At 37.2% G+C, this 18,212-nt stretch overlaps 1 protein-coding gene across 4 annotated transcripts in view; it reads left to right on the top strand.

The window, feature by feature from the left end:
- Positions 1-18,212, top strand: part of Fut8 (fucosyltransferase 8) — a 210,528-nt gene that overhangs the window by 50,509 nt on the left and 141,807 nt on the right. For 2 of the 4 annotated variants that reach the window (XM_041658251.1, XM_041658249.1), the window contains exon 3: positions 5,403-5,473. The exons of the other annotated variants lie outside the window; for them this stretch is intronic. The gene's annotated coding sequence lies outside the window, so the exon portion shown is untranslated. The remainder of the gene's footprint in view (positions 1-5,402; positions 5,474-18,212) is intronic. 4 annotated transcript variants of the gene reach the window in all.

Genomic DNA, 18,212 nt, shown 5'->3' with positions numbered 1-18,212 from the left:
CATAAATGCATTTTTTATTTAGATTTATTTCATTCTGAGAAATCTCATTATGTCTGTGATTCCCTTCTCCAGAATCACTGCTTGGCTCCGGGTGAGAGGAAGCTAAACTACATGTTTAATGTTTCTAAAACTCAATTTTAATTTATTTTCTTTCCAATTGATTTTAAGATAAAATAGACCATTTATAAATAATTTACGATGTGATGTTATTTTGCAAACAGATAAAAATGCTGTTTTTGAATATATAGCTATAAAATGTAACAATTATATTTTGCTTTACAATCTCAAAACATGACATTTATTTAAATTTTATAATATTCAAGTAAATCCCTTTCACAAGTATGTTACTTTCGTTTTTAAAAGTTCCTTAAAATAATGTCATTTAAAAACTAATTCTAGTTTTTGAAAGGTCCTTAAAATGCTGTCATTTCTGTTCTTCAGAATTTCATTTATAAAAATATTGATAGACAATAATCAATAGGATAGGATTAAGAATTACCAGTTTCTTTTTCTTTTTTTTACCATTTGCCATGATTTATTAGTGAGGTGCTCTTTTTTTTTTCCATTTTTTTATTGAGAAAAGGAGAAAAAAAAAAACAAGTTTCCACCTCCTCCCAGCCTCCCACTTCCCTCCCCCTCCTCCCACCCTTCTCCCCCTCCTCCCACCCCTCTCCTCCTCCCCCCTCCCCTCCCCCTCCCCCTCCAGTCCAAAGAGCAGTCAGGGTTCCCTGCCCCGTGGTAAGTCCCAGGTCCCCTCCATTCAGTAAATAGTATCAAGCTTAGACAATTAAATGCTAAATCTTGTTTGAGATACTCTTCAAGAAGTACAAAACAAGATTCACACAAAGAAGTATTTACTTCTCAAAATTTGGTTTCAATATTTGGTGTATAGGAACATTGCACAATTGTGACTAAGGTTGCTTATACAAAATTTTTGCTTATTCTATTGCTGGAAGTATTTTATTGAGTGACAGCAACTTCATTTTGATTATCTAAAGTTGTTTTTTTTTTAGCTTTTAGTTCAATAACTATTAGAAAACATTTCTCTGTGTCTTATGTTCTTGATATGATTTTGCATATCTGTTTAGCAGAGTATTAACAGCATTTTAAAGTAGCCATCTTTTTCTAGGAAAGCCATATACCAATCTAGAAGAGTAGAAATTGTCCCTCTGTTAGGACAGAGGACAGGTTTCTTTGCTGTCTGGGATGAAATCAAGATAATTCTTCTGGAGAGAAGTTAGGCCCATCCATATCGTATTGGAAAGAACAAAGTTGGGTTCGTTACTTATTGAAGTAGGGAGGGTATCTTGTCTTAGTTTGTTTCTTGTTGCTGTTTCTGGAAAAAGCCACTTAAGGGTGAAAGGGTTTATTCTGGTTTATAGTTCCAGCTATAGTTCATCATCTTGGGGGAAATCCAAGTGGCAGGAATCAGAAGCAGCTGGTCATGTTGCGCTCAGAATCAGAAGGCAGAGAGTGATGAATGCATGCTGTTGCTCTGCTCCCCATTTCTGTTTATGCAGTCCAGAGTCCAGTGTAGGACATGGCCCCTAGGGTAAGAAAGTATTCCCACCTCAATTAATGATTACGTAATCCTTCACAGACGTACTCAGAGGCTTGTGTCCCTGATGATGATTCCAGATTCTGTTAGGTTGACAATACTGACTGTCACATGCCTTGACACAGATGCTGGAAAGCAGCAAAGTCAGGGTCAGTGTTTGAGAATTTGAAATTTGGTTTAACTTAGCTCTGTCAGTGGTGGTGATGGGCTTGATGAGGACAGAGTGTTGATGTGAGACTGCATCCGTACGGCAAGGGCTTAGAAAGCTCTTGGCTTTTTGAGTGAATATGGTTTGAGTGTATCTTTTTTGTTTGTTTTTGTTTGTTTGTTTTGTTTTGTTTTGTTTTTTTTTGAGACAAGGTTTCTCTGTAGCTTTGGTTTGGAGCCTGCCCTCGAACTCACTCTGTAGATCATGCTGGCCTCTGCCTCCCGAGTGCTGGGATTAAAGGTGTGCACCATCACTGCCTAGCAGTTTGAGTATCTTGCCCAAAGGGTTCCATGTTGGTCCTGTGTATGGTGGTTGTAATAGTTACTTTTGCTTCTCTGTGTCCATACACTTGATAGAAATAGTTTAAAGAGGAAAAAGATATATTTTGACTCATTGCAGAAAGTTTAGTCCATATATTTTTGGTCTTATGTGCTTTGTACAGAACATCATAGTAGCGGGAATGCATAGCAGAGATTATACTTCTCACAGTGGACAGAAAACAGAGAGACAGGAAGGGACAGGGACAAAGTGCCCCTGAAAACACTTCTCTTTGACTTATTTTTTCTAGTTTGGTGCCCTGGAGGCCAGTAGTTAGACCCTGCTAGGCAGTCAGGATGGGGCCCTGACCCGGAAGGCTTCCTCTGATGACAGCCGTGTGCTGAGTACAATCCAACAACCAACGGTGTACTGAGAGTCAACTGATAGCTGGCTTCCCTGCAAGTTCTCCTTCCCTTCTTTTTAAAACTCAAGTAAGAGCCAGCTAACATCATCCCTTTCTTGGCACAACTCCTCTCTTGGAAGGGAGCTCTGGTAAGCTTCTTGTGAGTCACCTTTGCACCTGGTACTCAGTAAACCTACTTTTGCTTTTGCACTTCCCTATTTGTGAGTTTCATTGGACTTAAGAGACACAACTCCACTGTCAATAGTCAGGTACCTTTGCTCCAATACCAAGCCCTCCTGAGTCTTTTACCAAATTCTGTCCCACTCATGGAGACCATCTGTGGTTTACTGCCTCTTAAATTTCACAGAACCTCTCAATATAGCACAATCAATTAGGGACTAAGTATTCAATACATATACTTGTGGGAGGTATTTGATCTCTAAACCTTATTGGTGAGGTTGAGCTGGGGCCTTGAAGTGATATAGTCTAGTGGGAGGTCCTTAGGTCATTGTGGATTGAGGGTTGTTAGCAACAGAGCAGATCTGCCCTCCATTTTTTTCTGGATAGCTGTCTGGTCATGTGATTGCTCCCTTTCACAACTACTCTACCCTGATAATATCTTCTGTCATGGTGTCCTTATAGCTGGTTTTATGCTGTTTGGACCTTTAGGATGCCACACTAAACTAAACACAACTCCTGTCTTTATAAGTACCCAACCTTAGGTATTTCATTATGATTTAAAAGATATATTAATATGATAATGTTATTGGGGTAATGTGAAGTTAATGTATACAAAAGCTGTGTGTGTGTGTGTTTTAGTTTTCTTGGACTATGGTTACAAACTACTATCAACTGGATGGCTTAAAACAATAGAAATTTAATGTTGGGAGGACCATGCTTTTTCTGAAATTTCTCGGATGAATATTCCTTTCTTCCCTTGTTTTAGCTACTGCCAGTAATTATTAGAAATCTTTGATGTTTCTTAGCTTGTTTCAGCATAATTTCAATTTCTGCTTCAGTATTTACATAGCAGACTATGCATGTGAGTTCACATTTCCTTTCCATAATTACAGCAGTCATTTGCTTAGGACCTACGCTAATACAATATGATGTTTTAGTAATTTGGTTATGTCTGTAAAGTCTATTTACAAATAAGATTCTATGGACAAGTTCTAGTGATTCTGAACTGTTAGGAATATTATTTTAAGGTGTGTTACTTTTGTTTCTGTTGCATTTGTTTTAACTCTCTGAAGCTGTGGTACTTTGTCTGTCTCGAACACCTGATGGTCTAATAAAGCTCTGAGTTGCCAATAGTGAGGCAGGAGAAAGGATAGGCGGGACTGTCAGGCAAAGGGAATATATAGAAGGAGAAAACTGGGAGAAAGGATTGGGAGAAGTACCCAGAGAAGGAGGAGGACATTAGGGGCCAGCCACCCAGCTACACAGCAATTCATGGAGTAAGAGTAAGATTTACAGAAGAGAATGGGAAAGCCCAGATGCAAAAGGCAGAGGGAATAATGTAAGTTAGGAAAAATGGACAAGAAACAAGCCACACTAAGGCAGGACGTTGATAACTAAGAATAAGACTCCATGTGCGATTCATTTGGGAGCTAAGTGGCGGGCCCCCCAAAAGAGCCAAAAGAGCTTAACATCATACTATACTGAACTTTTGTGAGACACAGACACACACATACACACAGAGTCGCACTTTAATACAGTACTGGGGGCATATAGTTTTAGATCTTATTATTTAAGCTTTGTGTGGGGTCTTTATGGTTTTGGTTCTTAGATTCATGAAATTGTAGAAGGCTGGTTTTGTTAGCTTCCACGTAGTATAAAATCTCATGCTATTTAAAATTCCTGACAACAGTATGTTGTAAAGAAAAAAATACCAGTTTGGATGTCAAGGGGTCTTGGTTCTAGTTTCCACTCAGAAAACTATCTTATTGTATAACTGCTCCTGGCAAGGTGTGAACAAATGTTTGTTCATAGTACCACAGGCCAAAGTAACAGTTCTACCCAAGTCTAATTTAGTGAACTAGTGAATTTATTGGTATTCCTTAAGGGAGGATGAATGATTGAAAGGCAGAAGCTCCATCCACTGTAGTGTGGTAAAGACTCACCAAAGCTGCATCCCTAGAGCTTCCTGTACACAGACATCTCAGCTGACAAGAGGGTCTCTTCTCTCTAGCACTTGTTAGTGCTTATGTAGCCATGGGGGTAGGGCCTTGTAGGTCTTGTAAGTTTAAGGAACTTCCTGGAACATGTGAATTGGTTACTTGAGTTTTGTTATTTCTGGAGTCTTAATGAGCATCTTTCTCTCCAGGATGAAATATTTAAATTAGGAAATTGCTATGTAAAGCCATGTCCAGTTAATTTCTTTCCTCATGGATAAAATGGGAGGCCTGGAGGAAGAGAATAATGGAAGAAATGATCTGTAAGGACTTTTCTACCTCTCAGAGTCTAAAGTTCTGTGATTGTGGAACAATTGTTATCTGCCATACTTAGAGTTTTGTTGACATTACAAAAAGAAGAGAGAGTGGTCAGACACTCATCAGCTGGGTTGTGACTTGTGAGTGTGACATCTGCAGATTAATTTCTGTTTGCTTTACTGCAGTGAAGATCACCAATGAAGATCATTACCTGTGTTAGCCCTGATCTTGCCAAGTGATCATATTTAATAGTTTTCCATTTGAAGAGCACACCAGAAAGAGGAATACTTTTTACAGTTAATTCATTTAAACCTAAAAAGGTTGTTACTGCTCTACTTTCTTGCTGAGTTCATAAAGTGAAATTGATATAAGGAATGTAGTTTCTCCTCTTTGCTCTCAGTTCTCTGACATGTCATTCTTGTTATCGTGGGACTTTGGAAAGCTTCTTCCTAGAGGCTGTTAACTCTCCTGGGAAGTGGAGCGTGATGTGAAGATGACAGCTGTGATTCATTGACTGTTGGGCTTTCCTTGTGTTTTGAATAGGTCGTTGAAGCATTTTGTTTGAAATCTTTCAATCATGTGGAGATTCGTGGTAATTACTTCTTAGAGATACTGTAAGTATTGTAAAGGAAATTGATAATACTGAAATTCTTATGAGTATAGTATGTAGTTACATGTATGTGTTCACTTTAATGATATATATACATTGGTAGTATCATTACAGATAGAATCACTGTCTGGATAAAAGTTATGAGAAAAATCAGGCCTCCCCCCCCTTTTTTACTTCATGCCATAAAAATTCGAAAGTATATTCTGAGGATAGAGATGTATTTGAATGTAGAATTTGCTGTAATCTTGAAGCAATACTTGGATATAAAATGTTAAAAGGACAGGATATAGAAATTAAATAAGTTCTGTAATTATGGTAGAGTCATATTTTCCATTTATATTTCTGCTTTCCAATGAAAAGAATAGGAGGATTAGAGGTCGAAACTGTCTTGCTACTCTATTTGAGATAGGCTTAAAATGCTAGGGGACTGGAAAGATGGCTCAGTGGTTTTGAGCACAGGCTGCTCTTCCAGAGGACCCAGGTTCAATTCCCAGCACCCACATGGGGGCTCACAACTATCTCTAACTCCAGTTCCAGGGGATCTGACACCTCTTCTGGATTGCCTGGGTACCAGACACATATGTGATAGCATATGGCATGAAGCTTTGTTTATCTTTCAAAGTGGTAGGTTGTGTTTGCTCTAGAAGTAGTGTCCAAGGCTAAACTTTGTATTTAGATTTTTTCCCCCTGAGAGAATCTTTAAACAAAGCCTGAGGTTTATAGTTCTTTTAGTTGTCATCTTTGGTCATTGCACAGGAGTCATGTTGATGTGTAAGAGGGAGAAGGGGTGAGAGTAGAAGTTCTCTGGTCCTGTTATTAATCTGTCTTTTGTGAGTTTGCCAGAAGATATTAGGGGCTGGAGTGGGTATTTCCCTTCCCCTGGATTGGTTAGGTACTGTAAAATCCTAGAAACAGGCTAGGTAAAACCCCAATTGCTTACATTTTGATAAATTACTTTCGTTTTTGGAGGGAAGGTCTTTGAGAGAACAGAGACCTGCACACATTTCAGAAAAGTTAGGTTTCTTCTAGTTTCTGCTAGAAATATAAGTGTCTTTTCTCAGATCTCTACTGTAACATCCGGATAAAACTCCAAAAAAAAAAAAATGTTTTTTTTTTTTTTTTTTTACTTTGAAGGATTGGGTCCTCTAATAGGTTCTAAATTAAATTATTTAGAACTTTATTAAATTATTTCTTTTATTTTTGAGATTATAATACAGTTATATCATTCCCACTTTCCTCCCTCCAAAGCCTTCCATATACCCTCCTCATTTTCTTTCAAATTCATGGCTTCTTTTTTCATAAAATTGTTGCTACACGTATATTCCTGAATACAGAAATACAACTCACTCGCTCTGTATAAGTTGCTTGTGTGAGTGTTTTCAGGTCTGATCATTTGGTGTTGGCAAATCAATTAGTGTGCCCCTTCCTGAGGAAGACTATTTCGTTCTCAGTATTCCTTAGGTACCTGTAGTTCTTTGTGTAGAGTTGAAGGACTTCTGGGTTTCTCTCACAGGTTTAAACTGTTTCTGTAGTTGGTTGTTTTTACTCTTTGCTCTTTTGGGGGCCTGCCTCTTAACTCTCAAATAAATCACACGTGGAGACTTATAAATTCCCAGCCTTAGCTTGACTTGTTTCTAGACAGCTTTTCTTAAATTATCCCGTCTACCTTTTGCCTCTGGACTTTTATCTTTCTCTATTCCATATACCTTTCTTTACTTCTTACTCTGTGGCTGGCATTATAGCTGGATGGCTGGTCCCTGATGTCCTCTGGCCTCTTTTTCTTGCTCCTTTCTCCTTGATCCTTTTCCCCAGATTTTCCCTTTTATTTATTCTCTCTGACTCCTTCTGACTGTTCTGTAATAGGTCTAAGAAAGTATTGATTTACAGCTTTTTTTTTCTTGTTGTGAGGGTAAAAAAGTGATGAATCCTACGTTATCTACATTTTAACCCAATTAAAGTTAGTATAATTTCTACTGTACTTAGTAGTTTCCAGTGATAAACACTTTGTTTATTAATGTCTTTTGATTTGGCAATACTAATTAGAAATTTTGTTTTCTAATATTATGCTTATACATTTTGGGGTAACATTCTAATTTGCAAGGAAGCTTTTTCAGAGGAAGTTGATCCATAGTACTCATTAAATTAAATTTTAAATAGAGTTGGTATTGCCAGTGTGGGCTAATCAGAAGCTGAATACTAAGTGCTGTAATCCTGGGACAGGTAAGATGACTCAGTGGATAAAGTTGCTTGCTGTCAGTCTTAATGCCCCTCAGGACCTATGTGATTGAAGGAGAGAACTGATTCTTAGAAGTTGTCTTCTGATTTCTACAGGTGTGATATCATGCACCCCTCACGCACGCGTGCGCGCGCGCGCGCACACACACACACACACACACACTCACACACAGGAGCACTTTCTTTTTTTCTCTCTCTTTTTTTAAAGTGCCTTAAATCAGCTGTTTGATGAGTATCCCAGAAGTAATACCTGTAATTAATGGTGAATCAAACTATATTAGAAATAGTGTAGTGTCTCTCTCCATGTGGCAAGGTCAAAAGAAAATTATGACAAATTGGACAAAAAACCAAATTGGCAAAAAAATCAAATTGGCTTTTATTAATAATTAAAGAAAACTGATTTTGTTGTCACGTAGACCAAAAGGTGGTATAGTGTCACCCGCCCAGGTCACCCAGTGACTTTCTTTTGGGCCTCTCACTTTGGTGGTGAGTGTTCTGGTTGCTCTTATGTGCTAAATCTGTACCTACCAGTCAAGTGGCTTTGATGCTGAGATTGACCACCTTGGCCAATGATGTTTCCTAGGTGTACAAGAAAATGAAATGGAAGGAGGCAAGAAGCAAATCCTTGTGAATTCTGAAAGCTAAAGTGTCCTCCCCACAGTAATTGCCCATTTACTGCAACCACCATCAGTCAATTTTCAGATTGACTCTTGCCAGTGACTTGGTAGCTACCACAGACTGCAGAAAGTCGTCTGCACTATCTGTACAAACTGATCCCTGATTTAAAAGCCTGGAAGACCGGAAAGTCAGTGCAAACACAGTAAGACCTGACAGGATTTACTTAAAACCCTAGGGCTCCATGATGAACAAAGGAAGGGACCCCAGAAGACATCAGTGGTCTCTCTTTTGTGGTTCCTCAGTTGTCTGAAATCTCTCTAAGTCTCTTTATGGTCACTAGAAGCTGTTAAAGACAAAAGCAAATTTTAAAGATCTGGTGAGCTTTTGCTTGTTATTTTGAAATTGGACACTTCATTCTATGCAGTAGGACTGTCCTGAGTGGGCAGAAGAAGTCGGCTTTCAGGCAGGAAAGGGGTGAAGAAAGCAGAGACAACAAAAAGCAATGGCTGTTTCAGTTATTTCTGTGGGATTAAAGCTTTTTTTTGTAATAGTGATTCTGGTTGGCCCCTGCTGTTTTGGGAAACTGGCCTGTCAGAATGCGCTTGGATATTCAGCAAATGATATGAAACTAGAATGGAGTCACAAGTGCTGAATCTTTGTTTAATTCCACCATAGTCGTGTGTGTGTGTGTGTGTGTGTGTGTGGTGTGTGTTGGGATGAGGTGGGGGGGTATGCTGGGGTTGTATCTAGGATTTTGTATGTGCTAGGCAAATGCTCTACCATTGAGCTATAACCACACCCCCTTATTTGCATATTTTATTGGAAGCCTTAATTTTCTTGCTAAGGGTATCTATAAAAGGTTTTCTTTCTTACATAAAGTTATAGTACTTGAGTCAAGAACAAGACTGAGTCATCAAAGGCAGTGATTTCAAATCTTTCTTGAATTGATAGCAACGAAAGCTCACTGAGTCAGTGCTGCACATGAAGAAACTCCGCCTAGAATTACTATTTTTCTTGTGACTTTATGAAAAGTTGGAAAAAAACGACATCTTTCCAGTATAATAAGAAAGGAACTAATTCTAGGCTTTTATTTTTTTATGTCTTCCCCCTTTTAGTAATGTACAGTTCAATGTTTTGAAATTTAATGAGTATAATTAATGCTTTAGTATGCCCCTCGAAGCTATTAAATCAAACATGGCGCTTTTATTCTAGAGTATGGCACAATATTAATAGTATAATATCTGGTAGTTAAACTTTCCTAAACATTAGTCACCCTATTATAAATGCACATTTTGCTATCTTGAAAAAAACAAAACAACAAAAAGTCCATTTTGGCTCAGTAGTTAAGAGCACTGCTCTTCCAGAGGACCTGAATTCAGTCCTTAGTACCAGAATGGATGGTTCACGACTGCTTGTAACTCCAGCTTCATGGGATCAGATGCTCTCTTTGGGCTGTGTAGGCACCCACATACACAATGTATACACTCATAGAAACATGAACACTTATATAAAAACAAAATCTTAAAAAATGCCTGTTTAAGTTAAAGTAATAAGTTTGTATATGTGTGTTGCTGTAAATACCAGATTAAATCTTTTTAAAAGAAGTAAATTTAAGTTAAAGTTAAAATGTTATTTTTGTTGTAGGATTATTGATATGACTAGACTGTAAAAAAGATTTTTGTGTTCTGCATAGGGCGTGGCCAGTAGGAGGTACTTAGTAAGTAACGATTAAATAATTGTTAGTGTATTGACTTGGGGGTTTCACAGAAGGTGGAGAAATAGAGGAACAGTTAACAGAGGTTTGCTTGAGCTGTTAATTATGGTTGAAGGTCCAGAAATCATATAGACCAATGCTGTCGAAAATGGTAACCGCTAGCCATGTGGGGGCTATTTAAATTTTAAACAAAACTAAAATTTCAATACTATATTCTCAGTAGATATATTTCAAATGCTCTTAGTTGTATATGACTAGTAGCTACCCTGTTTTTATTTGTTTGAAGAAGACTAGGAAGTTTAACACCACAAAAGGACTGCTAAACAACCAGCTTAGCAACTTGTTTGTGTAGATTCAGAAACCCAAATTATGTAGAACAGAAAACCCATTTCAACTCAGGTTCAATGAAACAGAGACCAGAATGTAATCCACCTGGGCTGTGGTCAACCTATTGAGATAAGCAGTGACGGAATTCTCCCTGGCTAGTAAAATGATAAGCTCTGAGGTCCATTCCTGCTTCTAAATGAACTGCAGAATATTAGCACCAGTTTTTTTTTTTTTAATCTGGGACAGAGTTGAGATGAAGTCCTAGAAGAAAAAGTGGGTTAAGACATCAGAGAGCTGTGACATTCTTTAGAATGCTTCCAGGCATCTCAAGCTCTTAAAGTACTTACCCCCCTTTTCACACTAAAGAGAACATGAATTCTGTCAACTGAACATAAGAATTTAGTAGTGGAAATCTGTTTAAGGCCTTGAGTATCATTTTGGATATACAAGGTCTTTTAAAACACTATCTCCAGCTTTTAATATGCTCTGGTTAAATGTGATAATATATTTGTCCATACGGTTTCAGGTTCACAAGAGTTACTATATAGATTATAGTCCCCTTAGTATAGGTTTTTATTCTTTGGGGCCTTGGTCCACAGATTGATGATCATCCGAAGTCCCTCAGGGAGCTTATAAACCTACAGGTACAATAACATGTTTATACATATATAATTGCACAGAAAGAATTTTTCTGTTTTTCCCATTGCATTACTAATCTGAGATATAATTAACTGCCTTAAAAGATTTTATTATTTTTGAGACTTAGATTAATGGAAATAGGTCACCTTCAGAAAGGAGCATGAATCTGCACATTTGTGTTTCCTCATGCTTTCTTGAATAGTGGGTATTCTTGAGCTTTTAATAGTCTCATTTGATGGAAAATAGTTCTTTGTGTTTCTTTGTGTGTGTGTGTGTGTGTGTGTGTGTGTGTCTGTGTTAATGCATTTTAAGTTACTGTGTGGATGTGTGTAATAAATATTGACTGGAGCACCCAAAGCTATGTTCAGTTGTTTTTCTATCGTTGGTTGAAATAGGTTTGTTGTTAAAAGTCTTTTGATGCTGGGCATGGTTGCTGGCTCTGGTAAATCACAGCACTTGGGAGATGGAGTTAGCAGTAAATCTTAACACTTCAGAAATGGAGGCAAGGGGATTAAAAGTTCAAGGCTAGTCTGGGTGCATATCTACCCCCTCCCTGCCCACAAGTCTCTCTGGGTCTGTTGCTGAGTTTCTGTTCCATTGGCTGTTTGCGTCTCTTAGTGCTTTTTCTACCTTACTGGTCACTGTGGCTTTGTGAATTATGGAGTCAGGTCATCTTCACCCATCCAGTTTGTTCTTCTTTTTCATTATTATTTTGGCTATTGTGTTGCTTATTGGTATTTTGTTCCAAATGAATCTTTTTTCCTTTGCTCTTTGAAAACAGATCAAACCCTTTAAATACTGTTCCTTTGCTTTAGCACCCAATGCTTACCTTAGGCTAGAGAGAATGCTGGAGAAACACACTGATACTTTTTTTCTCTTGTATCATGTGTCCTAGCTAGGCTGACTCCATCAACATACTTGCCCCAGTATTTGACATCATGGCTTCCCCATTAGGGTACAGCTTTTTGGCAGAGTTGTTAAAAGTACCAGGCTCTTGCAATCTTAGAGAGGCAAGTGTACCACAGTAACCAAAGATCTGGCTGCTTGTTCTTGTTTGCAGCATAGAATCAACTCTATAAAGAATAGGTTTCTGTCGGTTTCTAGGGAGGAAGTAGTGGTGACACAGCACTAGAGCATTTTTCAAACATTTAGTAGATGGCACTGTGTTTTCTTCAGCAGGATCTAGATCTCAGCCCTGGGGCAGTTAGTGGTTGGAAGAAGCTCTTAACTGGCTCAGGCCTAAGTGGGTATTGGCTTCTCCTGCATTGCATCCCTTTTTATTTCTCAGTAATTTCCCCATATAGTTAATGATCTGTTGTACTAAACTTATCTTTTCAAAATCCTGGGTAGCTTCTGTCTTTTAGTTGACTTTGTGTTTCCATATGAATTTTAGAAACATTTTGTAAAATGCCTACTGAGATTTTAATTAGAATTACATTGTATTTAGACTGATTTGAAAAGAATTGACACAATAGCAATATTGAGTCTTTTGACCCTTGAATAAGGTCAGAATAATTTAAATAATTAGTTTCTATTGGTAGTATTTTCTGGTTTTCAATATGTTTTGATATTTCCCTTGTATTATATTTGATATATTTTCTGATGTTTATTTATATTTGCAGTTTCTGTGGTTTTCTCTTGTCCCAAGTTCACTAATTTTTTTCTTTAATGTCTCATCTGTTAAGTCTATGTAGTATATTTTTTATCTCAAACATTATACTTTCCATCTCTATAGTTTACATATATTTTTTATCTTTCATGTTTCTGCTTGAGATTTTTGAATATGTAAAATATATTTAAAGTAGTTTTTAAGATCCCTGTCCCTAATTCTAACATCTGTTTTAGTAAATTGTTTTCTTCATTATAATTCATGATCTTCAACCTCTTTGTATACCTGGTCATTCCCCAGACTGCTATTTTTTCACCAGACAATCCTTACTCTTCTAGGCCCAAATGCTTTTACTGTCTCATTCTCCTGAGTGTTGGTACTACAGGTTTGTGTCACTGTGCTCAGCTCTGGTAATATTTGATGGATGATACATATTGTGATACTTTTGTAGTTTGTGTTAAGAATGTTTTTAGTTGTCTGGGTTATTGTTTGGGGACAGTTTGAGACTTGTTTTACATTTCATCTGGTTTCTTAGAGCAGTGTTTTCTAGGGCTAGTTACTTCTCACTACTGAGACAAGACCCTCCTTGAGTACTCCACTCAGTGGCCCTTACTAGCTTGGCTTGTGGGAATAGGCTGTGTTCTTTACTCTGTATGGGCGGCACTAATCTATAACTCTTTTAAGTTGTTCTTTTCTTAGCTTCCAGTAGTGGTCATACACAGTCATTACTGTGCTGAATATTTGAGACATGGTTTTGCAAATCTCTGTTTTTTATATTGTTTCTTTGTTACTTTCTTTCTGTATAGATGCCTGGTCTTCATGGACTTTTAGTTCTTCTGTTTTACCTCCTCGGCTGAGTTTAGCAACTCACCTTGGCCAGTTTTGAGACTGTGAAGTCTCTAGAGGTGGAGAGCTAGGGCAGTGCTACGATTTTGTTGCGCTGTTTTCTGTCCCTCTGCAAGAGCAGTTCTCAACCTGTGGGTAGTGACCTTTTTGAGATTGAATGAATTTCACAGGGGCTGCCTGCCTAAGACCATCAGAAAAATACAGTTATTTACATTGCAGTTCATAACAATAGCCACATTACAGTTATGAAGTAGCAGTGAAAACAATTTTATGGTTGGGGTCCCCACAACATGAGGAACTGATTAAAGGGTCGCAGCATTAGTATGATTGAGAACCACTGCTCTAGAGTCACTGTTCTTCGTCGTGTGATGTCTAGTTTCTTGAAAACTCTTGTTTCCTAGACTTTGTATGGCTTTTTTTGTTTGTTTCAAGTGAGAACACACATCTGTTTCCTGTTTGTACATGTTGACTTCTGTCCTTTTATTTTAAATCCCAGTAGTTTTGGTGGTTAAAATAATCCAGGTCTGAGAGTTACTATTTCTTTATGCTTTATCCCTAGGTTATTCAAGTATCTATTGTACATAAATTTGTTATGGCAACTTTTTAAAACAACAAATCTCTTCCATGAAGCCATTATCCTCCTGATATAGGGCCAAGGTTTAGGTTTTTTTTTTTATTTAATACCAAAGATATTTCCAATACCATTTCTAAACAGTTAAAAGACATACTTTATGCTATTGGGATATAGTTATTGAACTGTGGTAGGATAATCAACTGGGAACTGTCTAGGAAATAGATCCTGACTAAACCTGTAAGCTGTTTGACTGTAGAATTAGATTCATCATGACTACATGAGAGGTATCTGTAGAATACTTAGTTCTCATTTGTGAGTATTTAGGGAGAGGTAAAATCAGAAAAAAATAAGTGAAGAATATTTTCACTGAATTATGTATCTGTCTGTCTATATATCTGTCATCTATCTATCCATTGTAGAAGCAGGGTCATACTCGGTAGCTCATTCTGGCCTGGAACTTACTATGTTGCCCAAGCACTCTACCTTAGTTTTCCAAGTTCTGAAATTAAAGCATGAGACATCAGACTTTCTGGAAGGTAAAAAAACAAACAGACAAAAAAATCCTCCCGAACCAAATAAGTAGATGTAGGAAAATCGATGCTCTAAAGAATGCAGTTGTTTCTTACAGGCCAGTTGTCTGACCTATAGTAATTCAGTTTTTAGCTTTTGTTGAGTATCAAGAATTAACCTAGGATAATTGAGTTTAAGTGTTGTATTTGCCAGTTGCTAACTGGGTAAATTTCTTTTTCTTTCTTTCTTTTTTTTTTTTTCGAGACAGGGTTTCTCTGTGGTTTTGGAGCCTGTCCTGGAACTAGCTCTTGTCACAGAGATCCGCCTGCCTCTGCCTCCCGAGTGCTGGGATTAAAGGCGTGCGCCACCACCACCCGGCCTGGGTAAATTTCTTAAACTGAGTTTTGATTTTTTTTTTTTTTTTTATGTAGAATAATCCTGAGACTGTCTCAGCGGGAAAGTGAGGGTGAGGTAGAACTGGTGTTGTACAGTTTGAGAAATGTTTGTCTTTTCATTTTTCTTCAATGATTGCATATTTCCCTAGTGTTTATACACATACTGAAGTGCTGTAGTTACCTTGAACCTTGTCAGAGGAACAAACATGAAGCACATCACTGCTGTGTTGACCTGGAACCTTGTGGAAGGAAATCAATAGCAATATATAGCATATGTATATATGATTATATACATTACACATTATATACATTAAAAAAATCATGACAGGAGAAAGGTCTCCATCTTGGAGAAAGATAGTCACATTTGTTACTGGATTCCTCAGAAGGTTGAAGTCATGAACTAGCCCCATAGAAGAGTTTTCCTTTTTCTGTTTCTTTAGTGAGCCCTACCTCAGTTCCAGAGTCCTAACTCTCCAATAGAAAGAAGGGCTCATTATCTTGGTCATGATTTTAAACTTCTACCTATTGATTTCAGAAGGTAGTGTCTTTGTAAAACCTTAAGAACAAGAAACTAGTTTAAAATTTTGACATTTAGGTTCTTTGTCTTGTGCTCTGCCTTGTTTGGTCTGACTCTTCAGTAGAAGAAGCAGTGCTGTGTAGTAATGAAAAGGTGTTGAGTAGACACGGCTGGAGGAGCCATCTATCTGAATGAGGTTTCGTAGCAGCAATTTTAGTTGACTCATATTCAACTTAAAGAGCAATTGACTTAAGAAAATTTCCTCATGCTTCTGTGGTAAGTCTAGTATAAGTTGAATGAGATCAGTGTTGATGACTGATGTGAAAGGTTGGTGTATGCACCCAACCTTTTAAAGCCTGTTTTCAGGTGCTCAGCTGTGACTGAAAAGACCAGGCATTTCTTTCTTTTTCTTTTGTCTGTTTCTGTTTCTGTCTCTGTCTCATTCTCATTATGTAGCCCAAACTGGCCTTGAACTTGCCATCTTCCTGCCTGAGATTATGAGCCTGACTTCTCTTACATATTTTTAATGCTCTACTAATTTTCTGTAACTGCTGCTTAGCAGTTAGCAGTGTTCATTCCCTTTTTCTTGCTCTCTCTCATTTTTCCTCCTACCTTTACTCTTCTTCCTCCTCCTCCTCTTTCTCTTCTTCCTCTTTCTCTCTCTCTTCTAAATTAGCTCTTGTCTTGTTTATTCCAGGCTGTCCTCACACTTGTGATCTGCAATTATGTGAATCACCATACCTAGCTACATTATCTTTCAGTCCATCTGCCTCTCTTTCTCCTTTTCTCAATAAGGCCTTACTATGTAGCCTTGGCTAGCCTGGAACTGGCTATATAGACTAGGCACAAAGTCACAGAGATCCACCTGCTTCTGCCTTTTGTGGGCTGGAATTAAAGTCCTGTACCACTACTTTTGTTGTTCATTATTTTGTAAATAATTCTTTATTACAGTTGTTCATTCATTTATTCATTTATTTAGTGTGCACACATAGAGATTAGAGGACAATTTGCAAATTCTTGTTCTCTACTTCCACTATGTGGCTTCCAGGGATCAAACTTAGGTTGTTGACTTGCCAGTGAATGTCTTTACTTACTGAGCCATCTCCCTGGCTTGTTTTCTAGTTTGGGATGCCAGAGGATGTTAAACAACATACTTACTAAAACTAAATAAATCACCAGAGAGAATATTTTTGTAAAATACTACTTTGTTCCTTAAACTTTATTCTCATTATTTGTAATTTTTGTAATTGTGTAAGCAGATGTTCACTATCCTAACTTTATCGGTCTTCTTTGGCAGGAAGGGTGGTACCCTTTTTATTTTTTTATCCTGTCTTGAACTTGAAAGGCTTTCATTTATCTGTATTTCTTTTGCGATGTTTTGAGACAGGGTCTCACCATGTAGACTTGGGTGGCTTAGAACTTCCCATGCAGGCTAGGCTGAAGTCAAACTTACACAGAGATCCACCTGTTTCTTCCTCCTGGGATTAACAGTGTGTGCCACCACACCTTGTCTTTTTGTATTTTTCCCTAAGAAAATATCTCTTTTTATTACTCTTTGCTGATCAGAAATAGAAATATATACAATTGAAAAGCCTTATGTCATTACAGGTACTTTTAAGAATAACAAAAGTAGCAGAGACTGGTGGTTGGGTACATGGTTGTGATCTCTGAAACCTTATTTAAAAACAAATAGATTGTTTTTTAATTCCATAGATGTATGATTTTTTCCTAAAAAAATCCAACTTTTGAACAAAGAGCTTGAATTAATTGAACTGTTGATTACATTTGAAATATAGTACAAAATATTTTTTAAAAATGTAATATCTCTTTTGTTTTATAATGTTGATCTTTTAAAGCAATTTGAATATATAAGAGAGTATGTTTGGTATGTTTTTAAAGGATTTTGTGTTTATTGGTGTTCATACATATATGTTATTTGGGTCATAGACTTGGAGTTGTATAAAATGCGTGGCATAATGAAGAAACGTTAAAAACACTGAAACTCAAAGAAGCTAGTCATGTTACTTGCATTTACATAACAATTTATACTCAGTTAGTTGATGGAAATCCCCCAAAACATTAATCACTTAGTAAAAAATAGCTTTTAACCATTTACGAAATAAAGTTCTACCTTACTCTTTAGTTCTTTAAGGCTACCATTAGTTATTCTTACCTCTTTAAAAAGTACTTGGGTGGTTCCCAGAAAACACCAGAACAGCTGTAATAGCAGCTGCAGATTTAGTCAAAATAGGTGACTTCAGGCTCTTTTCTGCCCTTTCGCATCTCTTCCCGTACCCCAAATAGCCCAAATATATTTGTAGAAGTTTTGATAATCTTGGGATTCCCGAAACTGGTTTACCTTATGTTGAACTGCATGCAGATGTGGCGATTGCCTATTTCTTTTTGTTAAGATTCTTCTGCTCTGTGTGTCCTGATAGGTTTTTGTTAGCTGTATCTACTTTGGCTTTATAGATACACCTGTACCCACATAGCCCAGTGGTTTTGACCAATACACAATAAACTGCTAAAACTATTCACAGGAGTAATAGCTTCAGTTTAAATTTAAGCTGTTGTTGATATTACTATGTTTTGACTAGAAATGAAGACAGAAACTCATGTTTTTAAAATGATTTCTTCAAATTTTTACTTTAATAAGAAGTTACCTTTAATCCTATTTAAAAACAAATTTGGCAAATCTAAGTTTTTGAGCAAAATCTATTATAATGAATCAAAAGCTAAGTACATACTCTTGTTAGCCA

Source organism: Microtus oregoni, unplaced genomic scaffold (genome assembly GCF_018167655.1).
Source record: "Microtus oregoni isolate MIOR12 unplaced genomic scaffold, Mior012 000009F_ref0000495, whole genome shotgun sequence".
Taxonomy (NCBI): Eukaryota; Metazoa; Chordata; class Mammalia; order Rodentia; family Cricetidae; genus Microtus; species Microtus oregoni.
The sequence above is the reverse complement of the archived record's forward strand: the minus strand, read 5'-3'. Positions and strand labels throughout refer to the sequence as shown.